The sequence below is a fragment of the Nycticebus coucang genome, chromosome 11 (assembly GCF_027406575.1).
Source record: "Nycticebus coucang isolate mNycCou1 chromosome 11, mNycCou1.pri, whole genome shotgun sequence".
Lineage (NCBI taxonomy): Eukaryota > Metazoa > Chordata > Mammalia > Primates > Lorisidae > Nycticebus > Nycticebus coucang.
The window spans coordinates 35908747-35921553 of record NC_069790.1 but is presented as its reverse complement, the minus strand read 5'-3'; the positions used below and the strand labels follow the sequence as shown (position 1 = coordinate 35921553).

At 39.4% G+C, this 12807-nt stretch overlaps 1 pseudogene; it reads right to left on the bottom strand.

Moving 5' to 3' along the window:
- Positions 1 to 11577: 11577 nt before the first annotated feature.
- Positions 11578 to 12601, bottom strand: LOC128598296 (39S ribosomal protein L1, mitochondrial-like; annotated as a pseudogene).
- Positions 12602 to 12807: the final 206 nt, after the last annotated feature.

Here is a 12807-nt window from a genome sequence, read left to right as displayed (position 1 = left end):
AAAAAAAAACATTTGAAGCAAAGTAGGAAGAATCTGGAACAATAGTATGTTTTATGTTAAAACATGTACCAAAGCATAGCAGTTATTTCTCAAAAGTTAAAAGTCAAAAACCTTAATTCAACTTTCACATGAAGCCTTAAGGCAGGGGTGACGGAGGGATTAGTTACCCAGGAGGATTTTCTCCAACACAGCACAGTGACTCAGCATCGCCGCCCAGCCCACGCACTTCCACTGCTGTGTGCCTTTGGCACAGACTCCTGCAGCAGACACAGAGACTGCAACTGTCATTCTTTCCTTCCCCATTGCTATTAGAATGCCCAATTTGTTCAAGGATCGGGCAGCAATACGCTCAGGGAAGGTGGATTCTGCCTCTGGGAAGGGATCATCATTGGCCTAAGGCTAAGCCAATCATGTGTTCTCATTTTCCTTTACTAGTGAATTGATCTCAGAAAGTGTGATTCAATGGAGGGTGAGTTAATTATAAGGCAAAATCTACTGAAGGTTACAAAAAAATTTTCTTTTCCCTGATAAAAGAGTCATTAGAAACGAAAGACCTTTCCTTTAGCTGGTGCTGTCAGATTGAGGGTTTAATGTCTGCTGCTGTCAGATTCCGCTGTCAGAATAATCAGATTATTGCTGATGCTATAATGTTTGGAATGGTGGCAGCTATCTTGTGCCCATGAGAAGAAAGCCAAGACAGTTTCATCCTAGTTGACCGACAGCTTAAGAGCATCACTACATTTGCTTTTTATGTAATATAATGGAGGGCACAGAAGACTCACGTTGGAGGGACCCTGTGGTCATAATTCATTCGATTTTTTTAAGTATAAGACACATTTAATCAGGTATTCTGTTACTTGTAATCAAAATCATCCTAATTAATTCAAACACAATCCATTAGATTTTAAACTACAATTATTCATGTTCAAAGTTAGGAGAGTTCTTGAAGTTTTCTCTGAAAGGGGTATTTATAGAGAAATAAGCAGTACATAATTTAAGTGGGCTTGCATTAACAAGTTGTCCTATATCCAAAACTTCACTCATACATTAGTATGAAAAAGGAAAAGAAGATGAGCTTTCGGTGGAGACAGGTATAGACTTCAATCTGGATTCTTCTCCTAACTGTTGCTTCAGTGTGACCTTAAGCAAATTTAATATCTCTGAGCTTCCCTTTGAAATTTGTCAAATAGAGAAAAACAATACTTACCTGGTAGCATTTGTGGTAAGGATTAAATACACAAAAAAACTTTCTCTCACTTGACCTCTCCTTTGACTATGAACATCCTGGCACAGAGGAGGGGCTTAATTCAGTGACTATATTTACTGTCTAAACTAAGACTGACCCAGGCAACCAAGAAATATTGTCAACCCAGGTTTAATAAATGAGTTCCCTCCCCTGCCCCTTCTCCAGACACTTTCTTTCTCTCCTCCGTCCTTTCTTTCTCTCATTCCTTCACTTGCTCCCTCCCTTACTAATTTAGAGACAATCTTGCTTAAACCCCTCATTTCACATGCAACCCCGGTTATGGCTGGAGGAGTTCCCAGGCCCTCTGATCTGCTGCTGCTTCCATGGCAAATGGAAATTTGAAGGCCTCTCCAGAATTCTAGTGAATTTAGACCACAGGGTCCCTTCAGCGTGAGTCTCCTGTGCCCTCTTGAGCTACCTCTCGCCCACCCTTCATTACCTGTCATGTCAAACATCAGAACTTCTTCAGTTTTTGCAGCACTAAAAACAAAATCACTCATGCCTAACAATCCTGCAGGTAGTAGACGTTACTAAAGATTTTGGGACAAACAGGAAGGGTTCATACTCAGGTAACAGTAAGCATCATAATTCTCAAAAGACCCTTTGGTCACGCTGAGACTGTGGACTTTCACTGGGCTTTCATAATTCTGGCCTCTCTTTAACTTGCTGTTTCCTATCTCCCTGTCTTTCCTTACTCACTCACTCTCTTTCCTTTTCCTTTTCCTAGTACAATGCTGTTTACCTCCATCCCCCAAACCTTAATCATATCCAAGACCTAAGCTCTCAGTAGGACATACCTTCTCTCTGGCTGCAATCAGAGCCCCTTATGGGTTTGGAGCAAGGGTGAAGGAGAAGTGTAAGAGCAGGAACAGTCCTGCTTGGCCAGAGCAGTTATGACCTGAGAGTGCTGGTTTCCAAATTGTGTTCTTTCCTTTTAGGACCTTGGGTGAAGCTCCACCCCTCACCACCCCACAATTCCCTGCCTCTGCCTCCTAAGGCTGCAGCTGAAGGTACATCTACAGCTTCCTCCTGCCGTGATCACCTCACTTTTGTCAGGAGGCCCCCTTATGCAGCATGGCCCATTTTAAGACAAAAGCAAAACCCAAGCCCAGGTTTAATTTGCAGGTCTACCTTTAGCCCAAAGGAAATATGCCTGTGTTCTTGACCTCCTGAAGTGCTGTCTACTTTCAGAGCCAGGTGCAACCTCTCAACTTCAAACTTTCTAGGTATGAGTCAAATATCAGTTTTCATGTCCCTCCAACCCCAGGAACATACATCAAGTTCTCCAAATGGCTCTAAGAAAGCCTATTTCACTGGCTTCAGCTGAATTTTAAGTAGGTGAAGTCTCTCCCTCTGCATCCCCCTTTCCCAGAGGGATAGAGGGGAAATGCTTGAGACTTGGATGATTCTCATCCTCTGAGATAGCCAGGCTGGGGGCGGAGGGAGCGGTCTATGCCTGCAGAATAGGGCAGCCCCAAGGTAGCCTAGTCTTCTCCTTAGGATATGAGAATACTTGATACCTATTGTTTTATTTTTGCCCTTTGTAGCCTCTGCAAAAACTCTGAGATAGTAGGAAGTATCTGAAGTATTTTGGAATAAAAATAAAATTAAAAATACTTTGTTCATGAAGTATTTTGGAATAAAATTAAAATTATGTCTTCTCTCAGAGATTTTCTAAATGGATTTTCCAGGAATTGTACCCATCCTCCTGATCTAAGTTTAAGAAGATCGTTTATTAAAAATAGTAAATTTTCGTGAGGCATTTTTTGGGGCCCTAGGCATCTTTGAATCAAATCTAAATTTTGGTGCCTAGGATCAAAGACCAATAGGGACCACTACTTAGATACAACAAAATATTTAACTTTGGTGAGCTACAAGTGGTGATTGAATTTGACAAGGTTTGCAGAAAAAAAACTGAAAATGCTGACACCCTTAGAGAATGATACAATTAGGTTCTCCCAGATTCATAGGACCAGAAGGGTCTAAGAGATCAATAAGGCCTGAGCCGTGAGACATCCTCCTGCCACTTATTTGCTCTCCTTGTGACCGAGAGTAGCTCGGTGGAGTTGGGATACTCGTAAGTGGTCATCCAATGGAGTCAAGATGACTGCCTTCTGGAGGTCTGGATGCATCTTGTTAGTCTCACTGGCCTTGTTCTCAGTTGAGCTAATATTGCAAAGAGAACTGAGTAATGCATTAGCAATCCCTAGAATGCTGTTTCTCCCTTTGCCCAGAATGGTTCTAAAATTTCTGCAGCTCTCCTCTTGACTAGATAATGAATCTAAGAGTCTGGATTTTCCCACAAAGTTTATATCAATATGATTGTAAGCCTTAAAGGTCCAGGGAGATAATATCTTCTTACCAAAAGTATTGTAACTCTCAGAGTATCACTGCACAAAGCGTGATGCTATCAAAGTGTTTGTTAATCAAAGTATCTCTGCCAGCCCCGGTGCCAGCACAGTAAGACAATAGAAGCAATAGGTATAACCTTCCCCCTAATTGGAGAATCAGCTCATCTCCCAGATTTTCTTTAAAGTTCGATGGGGTTGGAGACTGGTTTGAACTCTCTTACAGGAAATTCTACAGAACTCTACTCTGGAGAGGGTTTTACAAGCTGAATGGACTATACAAGTATATAAAGTGGTTTGCATTTCTTGAAAGCTCTGAGGAGCAAGAGAAGCATTAATATTGTGAAGTATGGCTCGCATTAGAATAGGGCTCTTAATTTCCTATCTTTCCATATGATTGTCAACCAAGAAAAGTGGTGCTATTTCCTTCTGAAGAGCTGAATGCCACAAAGTAGCAGTGTATTGTCCTACAGTTGTATATCTGAAGGCCTCCCCACAGAGAAAGGGCAGGGAAGTATGACAATAAAAATGAGACTTCTTTTGATCAGAGATTAAGGGAAGGTGATAAACATGGTAAGGATTTCTATTGCCTGTAATGTTAAATAATTGGGAGATGACAAATTTATTTCTCTTTCCTATTCTTGGATAATCATCCCTGGCTGCCCCACAACTCCCCAAATACACAAAAAATTACAAAGTTCATAGCTGCCATGAATGTACCAGATTGCTCTTCACCTTGTTGCCTAAGAAGGTTATTGATCCAAAGATAAAAACAAATATGATTTTCTAAACTATTATTGAACTTAAGCCCGATAAAGTTTCAGTATAATAGGAGCAGTATTTGGAAAAATTCACATGCTTTTCTTTTCCATTTTTTCTTAGTCATGACTTTCTCTTCAAAGAGATCAAAGCATCCATTGAGGTGTTTTGCAGGAAGAGAAGTGATTAGGAATGAAAGAGGTAGTAGTTTTTGACATGTAAACTAGGATTTGGCAATGAGACAACTTCAAGGTAAAAGATGTCCTGAGTGGTGCCCGTAGCTCAGTGGGTAGGGTGCCGGCCACATATCCTGAGGTTGGCGGGTTTGAACCCAGCTGGGTCAGCTCAAACAACAATGGCAACTGCAACAACAACATAGCCAGGTGTTGTGGCAGGTGCCTGTAGTCCCAGCTACTTGGGAGACTGAGGCAAGAGAATTGCTTAAGCCCAGGAGTTCAAGGTTGCTGTGAGTTGTGATGCCATGGCACTCTACCCAGGGTAACAGCTTGTGGTCTGGGAAATGACATGGAGGCAAAGAGGAAAGAGGAAGGGAAAGGTGGATGATGAGAAATTCATGCTCCAAGGTGCTCATTTTGCTCATATGGAAGTCCAGGAAGCTATGCCAAATGGTTTCACTGCAACATGAAATTTCCTGGCATAATTAGGAGACTGGAGTGCTAAGGTGAGAGAGAGAGGGAGAGGGCAAATGCCGCACCCCCGGCATCAAGCCGTGGCGGGATGGCTCTGTCCGCGTTGTAAAAACTGTGGTAAGGCGGTGAGTGCTCCCCGGAGCGTTGCCCCCAGTCCCCCTGGCTTGCGACAGCAGCGCATAAGTTGCCTAGCATGCCTTTTAGTGAACGTAGGAAGTCATGAGGTGCGGCATAAAAGCCTAAGAAACCTTTACCCTGAAACCTGTCTGTTCAGTTGAATGACTGATTATTGCCTGATTGTTTTGAGAAACTAAGAATAAACACAGTGACTTACTGATCCACAATTAAACACAGCAAGTATGGCTGTGCCGGACTCAGTGGCTCCAAGAGAGCCTGTACAACAGCACGTCCCCACCATAAATGTCAGTGAATTGAAATAGTACATCGAGAGAATGCAGGCACGGCAAACAAGATGTTCCAACATGACACCTCCTGCAGTAAAACTTTACTTAGAAAAACATCTGACTTCACTAATTAGTAAAACTTTACTTAGAAAAATGTCTTACTTCACTAATTTTCATATGTAACACAAATCAATAGAGTAGTTTAATGTTTAATAAACAATTAACTATGAATCAAAATATAGTTACTAATTAGAGTAAAAATATATAGTAGTAGTCAAGTATTATACATAAAAGAATATGTTCAGCTGTTTTTAAAAGAGATCATAAGAAACTGAAAACAATTACAGAACTAAGAGAAGTTACAAGCCTTGACATTCCTAGATAAGGGAAAGCAACCAGGTGTTACTAATAAAACCACTTCCTTAGAACAAAAACCTTGAAAAAATAAACCACCTCCCTCCAAAGAGCAAAACCTTGAAAATATACAGTGCATCAAAAGAATGTAAATACCACAAACAAGATGTTTCCAACCTGATATCCACCCACCCTTTCCCCCTATCTCTAACCTTGTCTTTCCTAACCTCACTTTCAATATAGTTTAGTTTTCATACAATATCCTTTTATTTCTCATGTTTCCTTCACACTCTAATCACTTATATGATTCACAATACACCTCTAATCATAACAACTATATATAATCATGAAAATAAAACTATGAAAGAAAGTAGTGTTGTATGTTAAAAAACACATTCAACTTTAGATAAAGGAAGCTGAAAAGTAACTGCTGCTTATCAGCTACCTCACAGCTGCCTTTGTTCCCCCTTGCGGGCAAAACACTGTGTAAGATAGATGGTTGAATGCTTACATTTGTAAGACAAGATAAGAACTTGTGACCACCTGCAAGTCATAAAAATGTCTTTTGTGATTTGTAATGCTTTGTCAAAAATGTATAAAAGACACTCTTAAAATTCAGTAAAGTTGCAGCTACTTTCATCATCACTTGTGGTGTCTAGTAGTCTGTCAAATCATCCTGCGTCGACCTTCCAATCAACCTGTAACGTTCGCCCTGAAAAGCCCTCGGACTGAGACTCATTCGACCGGCTGCCGCGACAGGCAACCCTAATTTGCACTTTTTTTTTTTTTGAGCCAGAGCCTCACTCTGTTGCCTGAGCTAGAGTGCAGTGGCATCATCATAGCTCACAGCAACCTCAAATTCCTGGGATCAAGTAGTTATCCCGCCTCAGCCTCCCCAGTAACTGGGAGTATAGTCATGCATCACTACATCTGGTTAGTTTTCCTATTTTTTGTAGAGACAGGGTCTCGCTCTTGCTCAGGCTGCTGTTGAACTTCAAGCACTCTTCCCACCTCAACCTCCCAGAGTGCTAGGATAATTTGCTCTCTAAAACCTACATGTAACATGGACAAAGAGTTGAGAGTCACAAGCCTGCTGTGTGACCTGTTGTGGAATTTGGGGAGAAAATCCCACAGCACAAGTATTCTGGAGGAACAGCCCTACTGGGGACTGGGTAGAGGAGGGATCTGGAAGGATCTATAGCCAGAGATAGCTGAAGGTGGGCCAAGCAAACAAGGAAGGGTGACGAGGCCTGGACTAAACCAGGTAAAAAAAATAGACAACTTTAGTAGTCACTGAAGTCTATAGCCAAAACTTGGATAAAACTCAATAGGCATCAACCACTGTATACTCCAAAACCAAGATAAGACCACAGAGGCCCCTCTCCCCACCCTATATCATAAGAATGCAATATACCCCTACCCCACATACTTCCAGGTAAGAGGACAGTGATGAGGGAAAATGTAAGAAGTCTGAGAACCTAAGAATTACCATAATGGGTGGTTTAAATGACTGGATTAGAATACCTTTTAAACCAGATTAAATTGACTTGGGTTTCGTTTTTCTTTCCTCCTACCTACCAGATCACAAGACAAAATCAGCTATAGACAAAGCAAAGAACTAATCTCTTCTAAATTTCCGTATTATGAGTAATTTTGCAATCCTGCTACCAAAACACTCAGATAAATAAGTTTACATCACATTGCGTCTAATCCCATAGAAATAAAATAGATTCTTTCACTACTTGGAAATTTGCTATAAAGTCTTGTATTTATGAGAGGCTTTTGTGCTTGAAGAATGATCACTATTTGTGCTTTAATACCCAATACAGTAGAACCTCCATAGTTGACCAGTTCCCTACACTGACCACTTCCATAAATTGACCTAATTTTCATAGACTGGACATGTACTGCATGTATTGAATGTACAGTAGGATTAGTTGACCACCTCCCTATGTTGATGAGTTTGTTACAGTCCCTTGGGTAGTCAACTTACAGAGGTTCTGCTGTATTTCAATCTCATGGGTTTATTTTATTAATAGTGCAATTCTTCCTCCCTTCTCCACCTTTACATGGATCACTGTTAGCAGAGCATTCTTCCTTACCCCTTTGATGTTGGGCTGAACCATGTGACTTGCTTTAGACAATGTGGACAGAAAGGAGAGTGTGTCAGTTTTGAGCCAAGGATTAAGAGACACCACATGTCCATTCTTCTCTCTTGCACTTCTGCCATGAGAAAAGCCCTGGGTAGTCACTGGTCCTAGAACAGATGCACCTAAACCCAACTCACATCCTGAAGCAGAGCCTCCCCAGCCCACCTGCAGGCCCATGAATACGCTCTAAGTGATTTGAGAGTTGCTTTTCATATATCAACACTGCAGCAAAAACTTGGCTGATACGTTAAACAATTACCATTTCTTTAACTATTAAACAATCAATTATTCTAAACATTCATACACTTATACAAGCAACTGATAAACCAAATCACATATTTATAATTTTCCCAGATATAAACATTGATTATAAACTTACTTATACTCTCTAAATACTCAAAAATCATAGAGTTAATATATGAGGTTCTTGTAAATGTTTTAAACAACTTATAATAGAGACAAAGCACACATCCAATATTATTTGATTACCAGCACTGCAAATTTGGGTGGTTAAATGATTGTTTCTCAGTTGGATTTGGAACCTCATCACAAACAGAACAAAATGATTCAACTCCGAACTATAGTTATTAAATTAAACCCCTATTATAATTTAAACTCACTTTTGTTTTCAATTAATTCTTTCCTATAGATTTTATTTTTTTGATATATGGTTTCTATACACATACATTCCACCATATTTTCTGTGTCTGTCAGTATCTAACCAATAGTCTTACCACTCTGATATAATGGTCTGGCCTGAGGTATAATTGGCGACTTCTGTTCCTCTTGTTATAATTAATAGAGTATCTAGATCAGGATTTTGAAAACTTTAAGATACATAAAATCACTTGAGAATCTTATTAAAACATAATTTCATTTGGTAGAACTGGAGCAGGGCCTGAGATTAAGGGATACCAATGCTACTGCTCATTGAACCATACAGGTGCTTTGCACAGCAAGGATGCCGGGATTTCTCCTCCAGGTGGTAAGGCTGTTAGTCAGTTATCTTTGGGACATCTGGCTCCTTTGTTTTCTTGGAACACATTATCTTCCTGCATGGTTATTATATCTGCTGATTAACTATCAGACCTCCAATCTCCTGGCTCTTTTATTTGACTGCAGGTATTGATCACTTTTTCTTTCTTGGAACAGAAGATGTTTCCTATGTCTTCTGATGTTTCCTGCATTTATTCTTTCCTATACAAGAAAGACTGTCAGGAAAAGTGAGAAAAGATTTTGAAATAGGCAAAAAAGAAAAAAAGTTTATTGGGTGTCCTGTTCAGCACCCCTTTCCAGCCTTCATTATTTTGAACAATTTTACAACTTTGTCATGGTAATAACAAGGCAAAGGATTCCTGTCCATAGAAATGCAGAATAACAGTGCAAAGCACTGGATGGTTTCTTAGGGATAGATTCATTTTGTATTTATTTGTAAATTTATCTCAGCATTCATTATTGTCTGTATATGTGGTTCTTTAAATTCTCCTTTGACAAAGTAGTAACATAGTGCTAGTAATTAAAAAGTTACATAAAATCTGTCAGATGAATTCATTTTATACCTGCGTGAGAGTCATATAGACTATGATACTCTTAAGGTATAATTAACTTTTTAAAACTACCCACTGTCTAACTTGCTAATTACTTTCATTAATAAGTAAAAAATTGAATCTATTTGTCTTCACCATTCTTTTGTCTTATTATCTATCTTTTTTCTTGTATTTTATTTTAAACTTTTTTGAGTATCTTTATGAACTTAAAATAATGCAAATAACCATTTGCTTCTTGTTAGGTAATTGCCCCAGAAAAGGCCCTTCTCCAGAAAGCCCCTTCCTGCTCTCAACAGACCAAGACTAGCTGTCTCACTCTTAAAATTACAGCTCCTTTCCAAGCACAGGGAATTGCCTACTAGACATCTCTTTATTTCCCAGTCACAAAACCTACCTCATCTTGGGGTAATCCCAATTACCCACTGAAAATTTCAAACTTATGGCCTTGCCCCTAACGGCTCTTCCCGCCAGAGCAGTAACTCCTTATTGGCTATTATACCACCCATCACCATTCTGAGACTTCCCCTAACTGAACCTATATAAAGGTGCGCTTTTCTTTTGGTGTCTCTCTCTCTTCTCTCCTCCTTGGTGCTGCTCTGCAGCATCCCTCGCCAATAAAGACCTTTCGTACAAGCCTTGGTGGTTTGTGGGATCTCTGCCAGTCGAAGGCCACCCTTTCACTTCTTAATTTTTGAAAACTTAGCCAATGAGAACTTTTTAAAATGTGTTTCCTCTATTCTTTCAGCACTCACTGTATTTTTTGAGGAATCCTTACTCTCTGGCAATAGAAAAATATGTCTTGACCCCATTTGAGTTTTCTTTTTTTCTTCTCTGTTTTAAGTATTAGAAACTACTATGGTCCATGGAGTTCAGGCTCCTTCTAGTGGAGAAAAATATCAAAGACCTAAATTAGGGCATTACAAGTATGCATGAGAGTTGGTGCTAAGTGCCACAGCATAAGTGCCTCTGCTGCTGGGCCATCACAGAAGTCACAGAGCCAGAAAATATGCCTAAAAGTCTTGAGTTCCTGTTGATTTTCCCAAGCATATTAAGTTGCTATGCCCTGCTTTTCTTACAATCTGAAATTTCACTGGCTTCTAAGCCTTTTTACTCTGTGTCTGCTAGACTTATTTTTAAAAAACAAAAACAAAAACACAAAGATTTTTTAAATCCAAAGAAGGGTTTAGGGGAGGGCTATAAAACAAAAGACTTGTACATTAGCTCTAAGTTGTTTTCTTACTCAAATCTTGCATGTGTACTTACTTACCTGTAACCAGAGAAGAAGAGAAGGTAGGAAACCCCAAGGATTTGGGGAAATCTCTTTAGAGACACAATAACAAGACATAGACCCAAGAACAACAAAAATCAAGCATTCTGTCTAACAGATTCCATTCCTCTGGCTTCCAACTGAATTCCCAGTTTGTGGGGAGAAGTAAAATATTTATTTCAACTTCCCATCTGGCAGGGACAGAGAAATTCATGGTCTCCAAGGACAGTGGAACTGTGGCTTATGATCCCCTGGAGCTTTCTCTAACTTAGGAAAAACAACTACTTCCACTGTAGGAATTTTCTCTTTATTTATGGGAATCAAGTGTCACATGATTTTAAAGACTTTGCTTTATTAGACTCTCCTTAGTTGCAGTTTTTGTGAGAACTAAATTGCATCCTGCCCCACCCAGAATAATGGAATGATGACTAACGCCAGAGTTTCAGATCTAAAAGCTGCCTGTCAGCATTGAATATAGCCAAATCCGAGTTAGAGGACTCAGGCATCCTCTTAGCCTTCTTCTAAGGTGCCAGGGAGCAGAGTGGCAGACTGGTTGTGCCTCAGCACAGAGCTCCTGTGACCTGGGATTAATTTCTCTCTACCAATCAGATCGTTTCTCAAAGACAATCAAATGCTTAAAATCTCTCTCTCTCTCTCTCTCTCTCTCTCTGTCACACACACACATGCACACACAAAATAGTTAAATGCCACTGTATGACAATAAGATTCTTCCTAAAACTACATCACAAATTATCAGGTAAAAAGTATACCTTTTTTTTTCAGATATAGGGAAAATTTTATTTTCTTATTCTTGAAATTGTTGTTAAGACTTTTCAGTGTTAAAATTCACTTTCAGGTATGATGGTCAAGAAATAATAAGACAATAAGAAACCAAACATTGAAATTATGCAGTTTTATAATTTTCTCTGTTGCTTCTTTTCCACTAAAAATAATTTCAAAATTCAACACATCTAGGCAGCTTCTTTGTTACTTTCTTTGGTTTTTTACTTCTTTAGGCAAACATGGATCCAACTTTAGTAACAAACCTTCACTTGTTGAAGAAGGAAGGAAAGCACGTATCACAAAGGGACCCAAACTCAGTGGTCTATGCTTATAAACTTCATTAATAACTGCTTGCAGATTGGCAATTATCTGGTCACTTGGCATATTCAATGCTGCTATTTTGGTCTTCAGAAAGTTCTCCCTTTCTTCATCTACCTTAAGTCAAATCCATATTGAAATAGTTCGAGCATTTTGGGGATATCACAACCAACAGAATTTCAACTAAGCTTTGGAAATCTTTTTTTTTCAGTTTCTTCTTTAATGGGTGAAGCTACATAAAAGTCTACATAAATTTCATCATCCAAAATCTTCTGAAACAGATCACTTCCTCCTGCAAAAGCAGCTCCACTTTCTTCTGCTATTTTAACTTCTTCTGTAAATACGGCAACTTTCCTGATTTCTGACAAGAATGGGTATGGTAACCTGACAACACTGGCAAATGGTTCCACTTTTTTCTGTCAAGATAAACACCTTGCCTTTGATTAGTAAAGTCAAGAAATTTAAATTTCTTAAGGAAGGGAATAGCTTTCTCCACCTCATATATCTCCCTTGGGTATAAACGTTTTAAATAGACATCATCCTCAGGTTCACCTTCCACGAAAGAGTATGACTTTATTTTTTCTACATAATCTTTCTTTTCATCTTATGCTTTGTCTTTAGCACCTTTTTTTGTTTTCTTTGTGGGCTTTGTAGCAGCAGCAAAATGTCTGTTGGGCCACAGCATGTTTACAGAACAAAGATAAAGAGATATCTGACAAACCATTTTGGAAAAACGATGCCTTTGATGATGTATCAAAACCCTACAGAGGCACCTTATGGCATCTTGACCCTAAATGCTTTTTGAAAATTATTTTTTAGTAGAGACAGGGTCTCACTCTTCCTCAGGATGGTCTATTTATTTATTTATTTATTTAAGACAGAGTCTCACTGTTCCCCTCGGTAGAGTTCCATGCCATCACAGCTCACAGCAACCTCCAACTCTTGGGCTTAAGTGAATCTCTTGCCTCAGCCTCCCAAGTA